Source organism: Mastomys coucha, unplaced genomic scaffold, assembly GCF_008632895.1.
Source record: "Mastomys coucha isolate ucsf_1 unplaced genomic scaffold, UCSF_Mcou_1 pScaffold14, whole genome shotgun sequence".
Classification (NCBI taxonomy): domain Eukaryota; kingdom Metazoa; phylum Chordata; class Mammalia; order Rodentia; family Muridae; genus Mastomys; species Mastomys coucha.
Genome location: NW_022196896.1, coordinates 16,930,097 through 16,942,072, shown reverse-complemented (window position 1 = coordinate 16,942,072; position 11,976 = coordinate 16,930,097). Strand labels below are relative to the sequence as shown.

General features: G+C 38.4%; 1 protein-coding gene and 1 long non-coding RNA gene across 6 annotated transcripts in view; one reads left to right on the top strand and one right to left on the bottom strand.

Annotated features, from left to right (window-relative positions):
* LOC116088029 overlaps positions 1 to 9,444 on the top strand; it is a 10,981-nt gene extending 1,537 nt beyond the window's left edge. The window contains exons 2-4 of the long non-coding RNA XR_004117739.1: positions 2,792 to 2,832; positions 7,928 to 7,977; positions 9,310 to 9,444. This is a non-coding gene — a long non-coding RNA (uncharacterized LOC116088029). The remainder of the gene's footprint in view (positions 1 to 2,791; positions 2,833 to 7,927; positions 7,978 to 9,309) is intronic.
* The window catches only part of Nkain3 (sodium/potassium transporting ATPase interacting 3), a 652,366-nt gene that overhangs the window by 270,209 nt on the left and 370,181 nt on the right, over positions 1 to 11,976 (bottom strand). The window lies entirely within an intron of this gene.

The following is an 11,976-nucleotide window of genomic DNA, read 5'->3' as shown; positions in this document are numbered from 1 at the left end:
TAAGGGGCTACAAACCCCTCAGCTCCATTGGTCTTTTCTCTAATTCCTTCACTGGGGACCCTGCACTGTTGCTTTTCACCAAAGGAAAATGGAAGTCTAGCAAGAAAAGCTCAGATCAGTGTTCTCTTTAGCAAGAGAACAGATTCTTGTAACAGAGGTGAGATTTATATGGTTGCATGGATTTATATGGTTGACTCCACTTCTGCAGTGAGTGGAAGATTTCTACTGGATCCCAGAGTCAGGGTCTACTAATGGAGAGACAGAAATAACAGCTATGAGCATCTATTAAACAGTTACAGAGAAAAAAAAGGATTTTTCTTGTCCATAATGCACAATTCAACCTCTACTGTTCAATTTTACTAATGTATATGTGGTACCTGCTTCCCGTAGCACTAAGTTATAAGCTGGGAGACAATGCAGTGGTATGCCTTACAGACAAGTTGGGAAATTATATATGCATATCAAAATATGATAAATAAGAAACAGGTGTGATTGGGTTGAAGGAGAGTTCTAATACTCTATAAACAGATAATGACAGCTTATTAATTGAGAATTTCAATATAGTGAATACAATAACTTTTGAATCTTCTCAGCACAAAGAAATCATATGTCTCAGGTGACATGTATACCTATTACAGATTTGATCACTTCAGATTGTTATATGGATAGAAATGTCACACTATATTGCATAAATGTGTACAAATTACTATATTTCAGTTAAGATATGTATGAATAAACACGGGGCTTCCAAGTGGCCTAGTACTTTAGATATGAAATCAGAAATGTTGATATCATATTTGGATGGGTGCTAGAAGTTCAGAATTTCTGCTGCTGTCCAATACTTCCCACATTTCCCAGTATCCATAATGCTTAGTGACTGTTTTAGGTTTTCCCAGTGTCTAAAAGGTTTTCATCATTTTCAGCTATACCTCTCTTCATTCTGTTTGTTAAAAATCAAATCAGGAAGACATCTTCAACACTGGCTATCAGTAAGCCAACCACCTAATGTCTCCCATTACCCGGCTCTCCCTCTCATCTCCACCCTACTCAAAGCACACATCTAGACCACTGAAAGGTGCTTCTGGGCCTTTTGTAATTTCTTCTCTATCCTGTATAAGATCAAGTTACTCAGTGAGAAGGACCTCTTACCGGGTACTTACAAACACACCTTAGAGTTGTCCAGACTTCTTTTACAAAAGAGAGATACTAAAACTTCTTTGACATGCACACATGAAAAATGCTATCTCATCCATTCTCAGCATGTCTTCAATTCAAGTTGCTTTTGCCTTATGTACCCTTGACCAAGACTCTTCTCCCACAAGGAGGCAGTAAAAATATTCATTTTTTTCTCCATCCATTAACCTGGGTTTTATTTTTCCAAATCTGGTGGTCCATTTCTGACCTTACTCCATCAGAGCTTCCAGGAGCATGTGACCTGGTGATCACCTGCTCTCTTTAGGAAGCCTTCTCTCCACATCATCACCAACATGACTATGTTTTCCCTGAAAAATTCTGGAAGCTTCTTACTAGTGTCAGAGGTTGACATTGGGTGTCTTTCTCTTTCTATCTTCACCTTAGTTCTATCTTTGCTGACCCTGCAACTCACTTATTGGCTATACTGCCACCAAGCTCTTGGTATCTATCTCAGATTCTCCAAAGCACTGAGATTTCAGAAAAGTGGATATGCTTGGGTTCTTATATAGGTACTATGGGATCATTATCCAATTCTCATGGCTGTGTGAAAAGCACTTTACTTCCTAAGATATTTCCCTTGTTAGTTATTAAAACTTTCCAAGTAGCTTGATAACCTGCAGATCTCCAACCTTCCTTCCCTTCTTCCATCCTTCCCTCCCTTCCTTCCCTCCCCTCCTTCCTTCCTCCCTTCTTTCCTCCCTCCCTTCCTTCCTTCCTTCCTTCCTATTTCCATCTTTTATTTTGGAAGAACTTTTGTCCACAACTTGTTCATGCATTGAATGTTGCTATGAACTCTTTGAGCCTCCGAGGCTCTTTAAAGGTGCAAGTCAATAAACACTGAGCTTCATGAATGAGAGGAAAACAATTGTGGTTTTTGTCTGCAAGTAGCTTATGTTTCTTTCAAGTGTCCCCAGTCATAAGCTTAAAAGCATATTATCTCAAAACAACTGTATTCAGACTTAAGATGAATCTGATGCTTGTTGATATGTGCACAAAATTTTTAAAAATAAGGTAAGAGGAGGAAGTTGTCAATCTCCAACAAAGAAAAACTTCAATTTTAAGCAATAAGTGTGGGAATATATTAGAGTAGTCATAATGAAATCAGATTAGCTGGGTTTTGTACATTTTCAGATATCACTTATCATTGCTAATTACTGTCATTAAATAGTGTGAACATAGGATAAATTGAGATTTCAGAATTTGCTAATGTGGTCTTTGAGACAAAATTTAGATTATGAACACAATTTCCTTTTGTTTAGAGTATAAGTGCAATAATATATCTTATACTTGCATATATACATGCATATATATTACATATATGTAATATTTATTATATAATATACTTATATTTTATATATATAATATATATGCATATTGAAAATTCTGACTTCAAATGGACATTTCAGTTGGAGAACTAAAGGTCCTAGAAATGCCCAAATGCAAAGTCAGTTGTAGAGAATTTTCCATTGGAATTGCTACCTTTTCTTATATTTTAGGGTTTTGAAACTATAAGAGGCATGTGATTTCAGTGGCAACATTGTTCAAAGATGTGTGTTTTTAAATGTAGTAACCTTTCTGAAAATTTCATTTTTTGAAGGTACAAAGAAAAATTTAATTGGCTGTCCCTTTCAGACTGTGGTGAGTAAAGTACATCAAGACAATTATAATTGAGCTATTGGTACTTCTGAATATGTAGTAATAGTGTGTGTGTGTGTGTGTGTGTGTGTGTGTGTGTGTGTGTGTATGTGTGTGTGTTACAGAGCACCACATAATTACAATTTTTAGAAGCTATAAAATACAAGAAAAGAAATGTCTCTTCCTTGAAATTTATCATAAACCTCTTACATAGAATATCCTCAAGATTGGTGTATTTCAGGTTGGGAAATGAGTCTTATAAATAAATTAAGCATTAATAGATTAGAGATTTTTCCTTCACAGACAATGGTTGTCAACCTATTTCTGAAACCACATTATAGAAGTCACCCATGAGCTCTCATACTGCCCGTTACAACTGACCTGAGCCTGCCCCAAATGATTAGAGATCCTTATCCCTCGGCTCCATTCTGAACCTCATCATTTCCTTTTTCTATGTGGACTGAACTAGTGGTTTATGTGCAGACAGCAGAGTCATCATGCCAGTGTTTTCTCTTGCCTTTCCTTCATATAATGGTGTGACTTCCTCTAGTATTCTGTCATTGATGATCACTGCTATAAGACCGTGAAGTGAGAATATAAGGGAATTTCTTTCTGTCTTTTCAAGATGTTGCTGGATAATTTGCTATAACCTGGGTGTGGGGGGTCCTTATTACCAACAGAAACCCATTCTTCCTTGTTCTTCAACCTAAGAAGTCCATATAAAAAGGTCCAGTTCCTGATTCAAAGGTATATTTCCACACTGTGCCACTCCATAGCAGACAGGGCAAGCAGGGACTCTCCAAGACACACAATCTCTTAAAGTACTCATTTTTTATGACATCACTCTGAGGCTAGAATGAAAACACACTAACCTGGAGAGAAGTGCAAGTATCCTGATCTTATGCCCTCCCTAAAGAATTCCCAGATACAAACTATTGGTGTGGCTATGCTTGTGGAAGAAAACTCTTCTTCAAGAACCACACATTTCTGCTTCTGCAATGTTCTCTGTACACTTGCCTTCATATCACAATTCAGTAGAACCCCAGGATAGAAGAATGTACAGTGACAGAAGTCCTAACAGAAGCAACCGATTTTTTAAAAATGAAATCATCTCAGTAACATGTAATATATTTAAAGCAGTTGGCAGGCTTTTCTTGGGATGGCGATCAGAGGCAGGTTCTTTGCTTTTCTGCTTGGTTGTTGTATTTGATTGGTTCATTTTTATCATTTCATCAAGCTGAATCCCCTGGCAATGCCCACAATTACCCAGGGCCCTGCACAGGTGTTTATTCACTTGTTTCTTCTGGATCTCATGCCTACTTTCTCCTTGTAGCCACCTGACCTACAGATACATTAGAATTCAGATGCTCAGTGTGTTCTCTTGCATGGCTTCACTTCTACATGTTTTCTTTCTCTTCTCTGAGCTGAGGCTCATATTTAAAACAGCACCTGAAGTTTCTCCTTTGTCTCATCATTCTACTCTCCCCTTTTCCTCCCCCTTCATTTTCTTTCTCTTCTTTTTGCTTCCTGTCTAATTGAGTGTTTTAATTCAAGTTACAGTAGCTCTTCTATTCTTATTCAGTTTATCTCAAGCAAGTAACTCCATTTATGAATCGAACCCCTTTCTCCTCTTTCTATGAAGGCAGTTACGAGACTCTCTCCCTTTCTTCGTTCCTCTATTCCTCCCTGCATCCCTCTCTGTGTTCAATTCTTCACTCCCATATGCTGGTGCAGCCTCGCACCCTCACAGCGTTGCCTTTTCTCTCTGAGATCGTCCTGGCAAACACCCACCGGCAGCTGCCTTCCTCTGTTTCTGTATTTGATCTTGTCCAAAGTGCTGATAACCGATTCAGTCCCTGACAGGTACAGCAGTGTTTTCTTGGGCCACATATTTCTGCATATAATTGCATTTCTAATTCCTTTGTTTCAAATGTATTAAGTTTAGAATCTATAAATAAACCCTGTATTGCTCCTTTGTATTCCGAGAAGTACCCTACCCCATAAATGCTAAACATTCGATCATTTGCATTAGTTATACTTGCTCAGATAGAAAACAGATACGAACAGAGTTCTGAATACTTCTTATGAAGTGCCTCTTACAAGTTGGCTCACGTCATCTCTAGGTGAAGATCCAAGCAATGGTAAGCAGTAAGATTTTGTTCTGGGCCAGAATGATTGCCTCTAACTAAAGGCTGACATGGGACATGTGTTCCTTTCATCTTTTCTCCTTTCCCCATAAAGTCAACTGTAGAGACAAGTGATGACTGTAAAGGCCAGGCCAAATGACAAGTGAGAAGATAGGAAGTCATTATTTTTTTGAGTTTCCCATTGCAAGAGAGAAGAGTCATAAGTGAGAAGCCTGGAGTGTAGGAAGGCCTCATTGAAGAACCTAAAGTTACTGAGAGTAACTTTTTAAAATTCAGGTAGTTTTGATTGTCTTGACAATCAAATGACAATTGCATGGAAACTAAAAGGGTGAGGGAACTACATACTCAGTGTGTGTGTGTATGTGTGTGTGTGTGTACACATATAGAGTACATATATATATATATACTCAGTATATATGTGTGTATATATGCATGTATATATTCATACATATATAGAATATATATACACATATATATACACACTGAGAATATATTGTGTGTATATGTCTATACTTTATATATATATATGTATGTATATATACACACACACACACATATATATATATATATATATATATATATATATATATATATATATATAAACACTTTAACATTGTATTTGTACTTCAGACTCATCCCATGGGTAAGCACCAATCCCTAACACTGTTAATGATACTCTGTTGTGCTTACAGACAGGAGTATGTTACCTTCTGAGAGGCTCCACCCAGCTGCTGACTCAAACAGATATAGACACCCACAGCTAAACAGTGGATGGAGCTTAGACACTCTTACAGAATAATAGAAGGATTGTGGGCCCGGAAGGAGATAGGACCTCCATAGGAAGACCAACAGAGTCAACTAACCTGGACCCTTGGGACTCTCAGAGTCTGAACCACCAACTGAAGAATGTTCACAGGCTGGATCTATGCCTCTCCACACATACGTAGCAGATGTGCAGCTTGGTCTTCATGTGGGTTTCTTAACAACTGGAATGAGGGCTATCCCAAAAGCTGTTGCCTGTATGTAGGATATGTTCTTCTAGCTGGGTTGCCTTCTCTGGCCTCAATGGGAGAGGAAGAGCCTAGCCTCACAGAGACTTGGAGTTCCATAGTTGGGGGACAACGAGGGGGTCCCACTTTCTCAAGGAGAAGGGGAAGGGGATTTGGAAAGGATTGTGAGAGGGGATAATGAGCAGAATGTAAAGTGAATAAGTAAAAAAAAAAACCAATTAAATTAAATTTAAAAATGTATTTGTCTTTGGAATTTATAATGTCCACATCAGCATTGTGAGTTCTGGATGAATTTTACTTCAGTTTATAGAAGTAGGAAGTAAGGCTGTCATATTCTTAGTACATTGCTTAGTCTGTAGATGAGAGGCCAAGAGGAAGGGGAAATCAAGAATCCTTTTTAACTGTTACCCTATGTTTCATACCCTTCCTGTATCCAAAACATGTGCTACCTTGAGAAGAAAGCTTCAAGGTTAGGGATGCTAGCTGAGTTTCCAGAGAACCAGAGTTCCTCAATAAGCTGGTGGCACACATCCCACATCAGGTGGCTCACAGCTGCCTGTGATGTCAGGTAGAGGGGATCCAATACTGTCTTATGTTCCATGTGAGTATTCATGATTATGGAGAAAATACAGAGACATATAAATATACACACAAATAAAAATTACAAATAAATCATTTTTTTTAAAGAAAAGAAAGATTTTTTTAAATGCATCTTGATTTAACTCCACTTTCCTCTGTAACTACCTGCTCCCTGAATCCACCACCAGACACCTGCTAATGCCTTCAGAAGAAGACAGAAACCTTTTCCAGATAACTTGATTCTAGCAGGGAAAAACAATCAGGGTCACATTTATTATGTGTATTCTCCTACTGTAAATTATATAATCCTTTGGGGGCATTTAATATAGCTCTTAATTAAAGAATTTTGTCAATAAGCTCTTAGGACTTTACTATGCAATTGTTTTCCTAAATTCAAACTCAAAATGTCTTGCCCAGAATTGAAAGGAGCAAACAGTCTAAAATTTGTTTCAATACTTGCAGATGGTATTTGATATTTTCATTTTATACCCTAGTCAGCATGGGTCTTAAAGAATTAATAATAGATCTTTCCATCAAAAATGTCTCATGTTAGCTGATCAAAAATAAATGTTAAATTAATAACATGTAGAAAAAGTCAATAAACTATCACAGCAGTATAAGGGATCATTCTGACTCATTTAGTAAGCATTTGAGAAAGGGTGGTAGTCACTGGGCATAAGAGAAAATAAAGTCAGGAATCACTCATTGCATTCTAGATTCTGCATAAGAGCATTCTACTTATCTTCAGGATTCACTAGACCAACTTCAATATTATATGATAGTCTTCAGTGCTTAATTTGTGCAGATGTTAAGACTTAGTAACAAACCCAGTGATTAAAACAAACATATGACTCCACACAAATCTTCAAGGGACTTTAAAGCTAATTAGAAAATCTTTCACACCAGCCCCTGGAGCTTAAATTCAAAGTGGAGAGGGAGGCTGGGATGTCAGAGGAGAGAAATCCTCAGAAAAGAGTTTACAGAGGAGCGGCCCCTTGAAATGTGTTTAAGGACAGAAGGTGAGCTGGTCTTATGAGGAGCAGCCTGTTGTGCAAATTGAAGAGTGTGGAAGACTATGGCAACTAAAGTCTGCTTGGAACAGACAGAATGAAACATACCTGTACAGGAAGGTCAAGAAGCAAGTGGGAGGCAGAAAATTTAGCACAGATCCTTCCACAAGGGCCTCTGGGAAACTGTGTTAAATATTTTGGCTTTTCTTTTGAAAGCTGTGAGGAAGCACTGCAGTATTAAAAATACAGCTTTGACTCCCTCTTGTTTTCCATTTTAGGAAAAAGATGTTCTTGCACCAGGATGTTGGTGGATGGAAAAAGCCTAGAAAATTCTTCATTTTTGTTTTTTCAGGCTGTGACTAAGGATGGCATCCTCAACCAAGTGAGAAATGTCAACAAAAGGTCAGAATGGGGAGAGGGGGCTGGCAAAACTAACCACTGATATGTTGTAATGCCACAGAGTAGACATGAATGGGAATGCCCAAGTACGGCTGGGGTCACTGGAGGGGAGTCTGAGAATCATTGTTTCTTCTGACTATGTGCATTGTGAGAATGTAGCAAAATGATTGCAGGGCTCCAGAGTTTTCAATTAAAAAGGTACCTGCTATGTGGGTAATTTCTAGGTTGAATTGGCAAGGAGAGGTCACTAGTGACTCTATAGTTCTTCCTTGAAATAACGAGGACTTGTCTCTTAAGGGAGTAAATTGAAAGCTTGAAATTTCAGGCAGCTAGAATAAGGTTATCCTTCTAGAAATGCCCTATTCAAAGATTCACCCAGGGCAGAAGCTGAAGAAAAGATACTTTTCTCCTTAGATTCAAGTGGGGGCTTGAGGCAAATATCTGGCAATAAGATAGATAGAGTAGTAACAAAAACTGCAATTTCTAAAGCACAAATGTGATTAGTGGACATCACCCTGAAGAGTGTTTTCAGAAAGAAAGAGATCAGGCTGAGAGGACTAGCCTTCCATTCCAGCTTAAAACAACAAGTAGTATCTGGGATCTGGCATGCTAAGTAGCTTGGGCATTTCTAGGGCAAAGAGTTTATTGAGGATTTGAGGGAAGTGGGGAAAAGCAGGTGCAGAGTGGATGATATGTCACCATTTCAATAAGGCAGTTATTATATGGTGTTAGTATAATATAGGTAAGGACCTCTCCCAATACCTTCTACAACAAGAACATCATGGACAACCAGATGTCTAAAGATGAGCATAGGAACACACACATACACACACACACACAAAACAAAAGCCAGGGCTGTATGAGACCTTCAGATTACAGTTATCTTACTACAGCAAGCTCTGAATATACTAACACCACAATATATTATATTTCACCATTTCAATAAATTATGTGATTTATGGAATATGCTTAAAGAATCTGGAAATACATTTTCAGGGCAATGTCTCCTACTAGCCATTAAGAAGCAAATGCCCTTCAACGATCACATGGTTAGTATCACAATGAGAACACGAATAGTATCAGTTTCCTAGTACTAATGAGGATAAACCTATTTTAATTGTCTTCTCTATGGTTTATATCTTCATTTACCACATCATTTTTATCCACTTAGAGAAATTCCTTCATATTACAATATTCTTATGTTCAGACTAGCTCTTGCTCAAGCAACTGTCTAATATAGTTGCATAAGAATTATTAAGACTCCAAGCTGCCCTGAGAGGCCTGCTGTCTACATGACCTCCTTTATTAAGCCACCTCTTTGTTTGCGTTCTTCAGTCCCTGGACGCTGCCCCAATCCCCTTTCTGCCTGTCCCCAGAGGTACGGTCAACTGCTAGGAGACTTTCACAGCCCACTGAATTCCATCTTTCAGCCCAAGGATACTCAACAGAAGCATGCTATACCAGGATTGTCAAGGTAAGGACCTCTCCCAATACCTTCTACAACAAGAACATCCAGAGACAACCAGATGTCTAAAGATGAGCGTAGGAACACACACACACACACACACACACACACACACACACACACACAAAACAAAACCAGGGCTGTATGAGATCTTCAGAGAACAGCTATCCTACTACAGCAAGCTCTGAATATACTAACATAACATGAAAGATAAGAAAATAACCTTAAATTTAATCATATTGAGATGATAGAGGCCTTTAAAGAGGAAATGAGTAAATCCTTTAAAAGCACAGGAAAATACAAATAAAGAGGAGAAAGAAATAACTAAAACTGTTCAAGATTTAAAAGTGGAAATACAAACAACAACAACAAAAACACAAACTGAAGTAATACTGGATATGAAAAGCCTAGGGAAACAAACAGGAACAACAGATGTGACCATCACCAAACAGACTGATGTATCAGTGTACATGGCTGGAAAAAAAAATTCCAAGCAAATTTTCAGCTTTCTTCTTGGAAGAGAAATAGCCATTTCAATATCTATTAAAATAGACTTTCAAAAGAATTAAGCAAAAGAGACAGAGAAGGACACTTCAAACACATCAAAAGAAAAAAAATCTACCCAAGATAGCATCTCAGTTCTGAACATCTATATCCTGAACGCCAGAACATCTACATTTGTGAAAGAAATCTTGTTAAATCTTAAATTGCACATTGAACCCCACACGTTAGTGGTGGGAGATTTCAGCAGCCCACTTTCACCAATAGACAGCTTATCTAGACAAAACTAATAAGAGAAATGGTGAAACTAACAACTATTATGAATCAAATGGACCTAATTGATATTCACAGAACATTTCATCAAAACAAAAAAGAATATACCTTCTCAGCAATAATAGTAAGAGTTTCCAAACCAAAAACCAAAGCCAAACCAAACCAAACCAAAACCCCAAACAAACAAAAAACAAAAACAAACAAAACAACAACAAAAAAACCAACAAAACAAAACAAAATAGGGACAGGAGGTTTTAGCACAGAATTCTCAACAAGATACCTAAAGCACAGAAAGAGAAATTTCAGACCAATTTCTCTTATGAGCATTGGTGCAAAAATACTCAAAAAATTCTCTCAAACTGAATCCAGGAACTCATCAAAAACATCATGCACCATGATAAAGTAGCCTTTATCCCAGGAATGCAGGGAGAGTACTTATATGAAAATCTATCGCCCAACACCAAGACCAAGGCACACAGGAACTCCACCAGCCCAGTGGCACTGGTTCCTTCCAGTCTGTCTGAGCTGGTACCCTGAGCAGACCTTGGGGGTAATTCTGCACAACACCCAGAGGAAGTTCCACTCCCAGGCACTCTAACAAGCCTAGGATTGAGAATCAGAGATGAGAAGGACATAACATCTCTCCCAACACCAGGAGTAACTTGGACCAGTGGGACCCAGGCATGGTGGAACTCCACCAGCACAGTGGCATGGGTTCCTTCCAGTCTGTCTGAGCCAGTGCCCTGAGCAGACCTTGGGCTCAAACTCTTCAGCCAGTCACACAACACCCAGAGGAAGCTCCACTCCCAGACTCTCTAATGGGCCCAGGATCACAGTATCCCAGAATCACAGGATCCCAGAGACAGCTTGACTCTGAGGACACAACCAGGATCACTGGTAAGATAGGCCCATTCAAATTTAGTCAGGGCAGGTAGCACTAGAGATAACCAGATTGCCGGAGGCAAGCATAAGAAAATAAGCAACAGAAACCAAGGTTACTTGGCATCATCAGAATCCAATTCTCCCACCATAGCGAGTCCTGGACATACCATTACACCAGAAAAGCAAGATTCAGATCTAAAATCACTCCTCCTCACAATGATGATTCAGGATGTTAAGATGGACATAAATAACTCCCTCCAAGAAATACAGGAGAATATCAGCTAGAAGCCTTTAAAGAGGAAACACAAAAATCTCTTAAAGAATTACAGGAAAACACAATCAAACAGCTGAAGGAAATGAACAAAACCATCCAGGATCTAAAAATGGAAATAGAAACAATAAAGAAATCACAAAGGGAGACAACCCTGGAGTTAGAAATCCTAGAAAAGAGATCAGGAGTCATAGTTGCAGACTTCACTAACAGAATACAAGAGATAGGAGAGAGAATCTCAGGGACAGAAGACACCATAGAAAAACATTGACACAACAGTCAAAGAAAATCCAAAAAGCAAAAAGCTCCTAACCCAAAACATCCAGGAAATCCAGGACGCAATGAGAAGACCAAACCTAAGGATAATAGGTATAGAAGAGAGCAAAGATTCCCAACTTAAAGGGCCAGTAAATATCTTCAAGAAAATTATAGAAGAAAACTTCCCTAATCTAAAGAAAGAGATGTCCATTAACATACAAAAAGCCTTCAGAACTCCAAATAGACTGGACTAGAAAAGAAATTCCTCCAGTCTCATAATAATCAAACACCAAATGCACTAAACAAAGAAAGAATTTTAAAAGCAGTAAGTGAAAAAAGGCAAGTAACATAT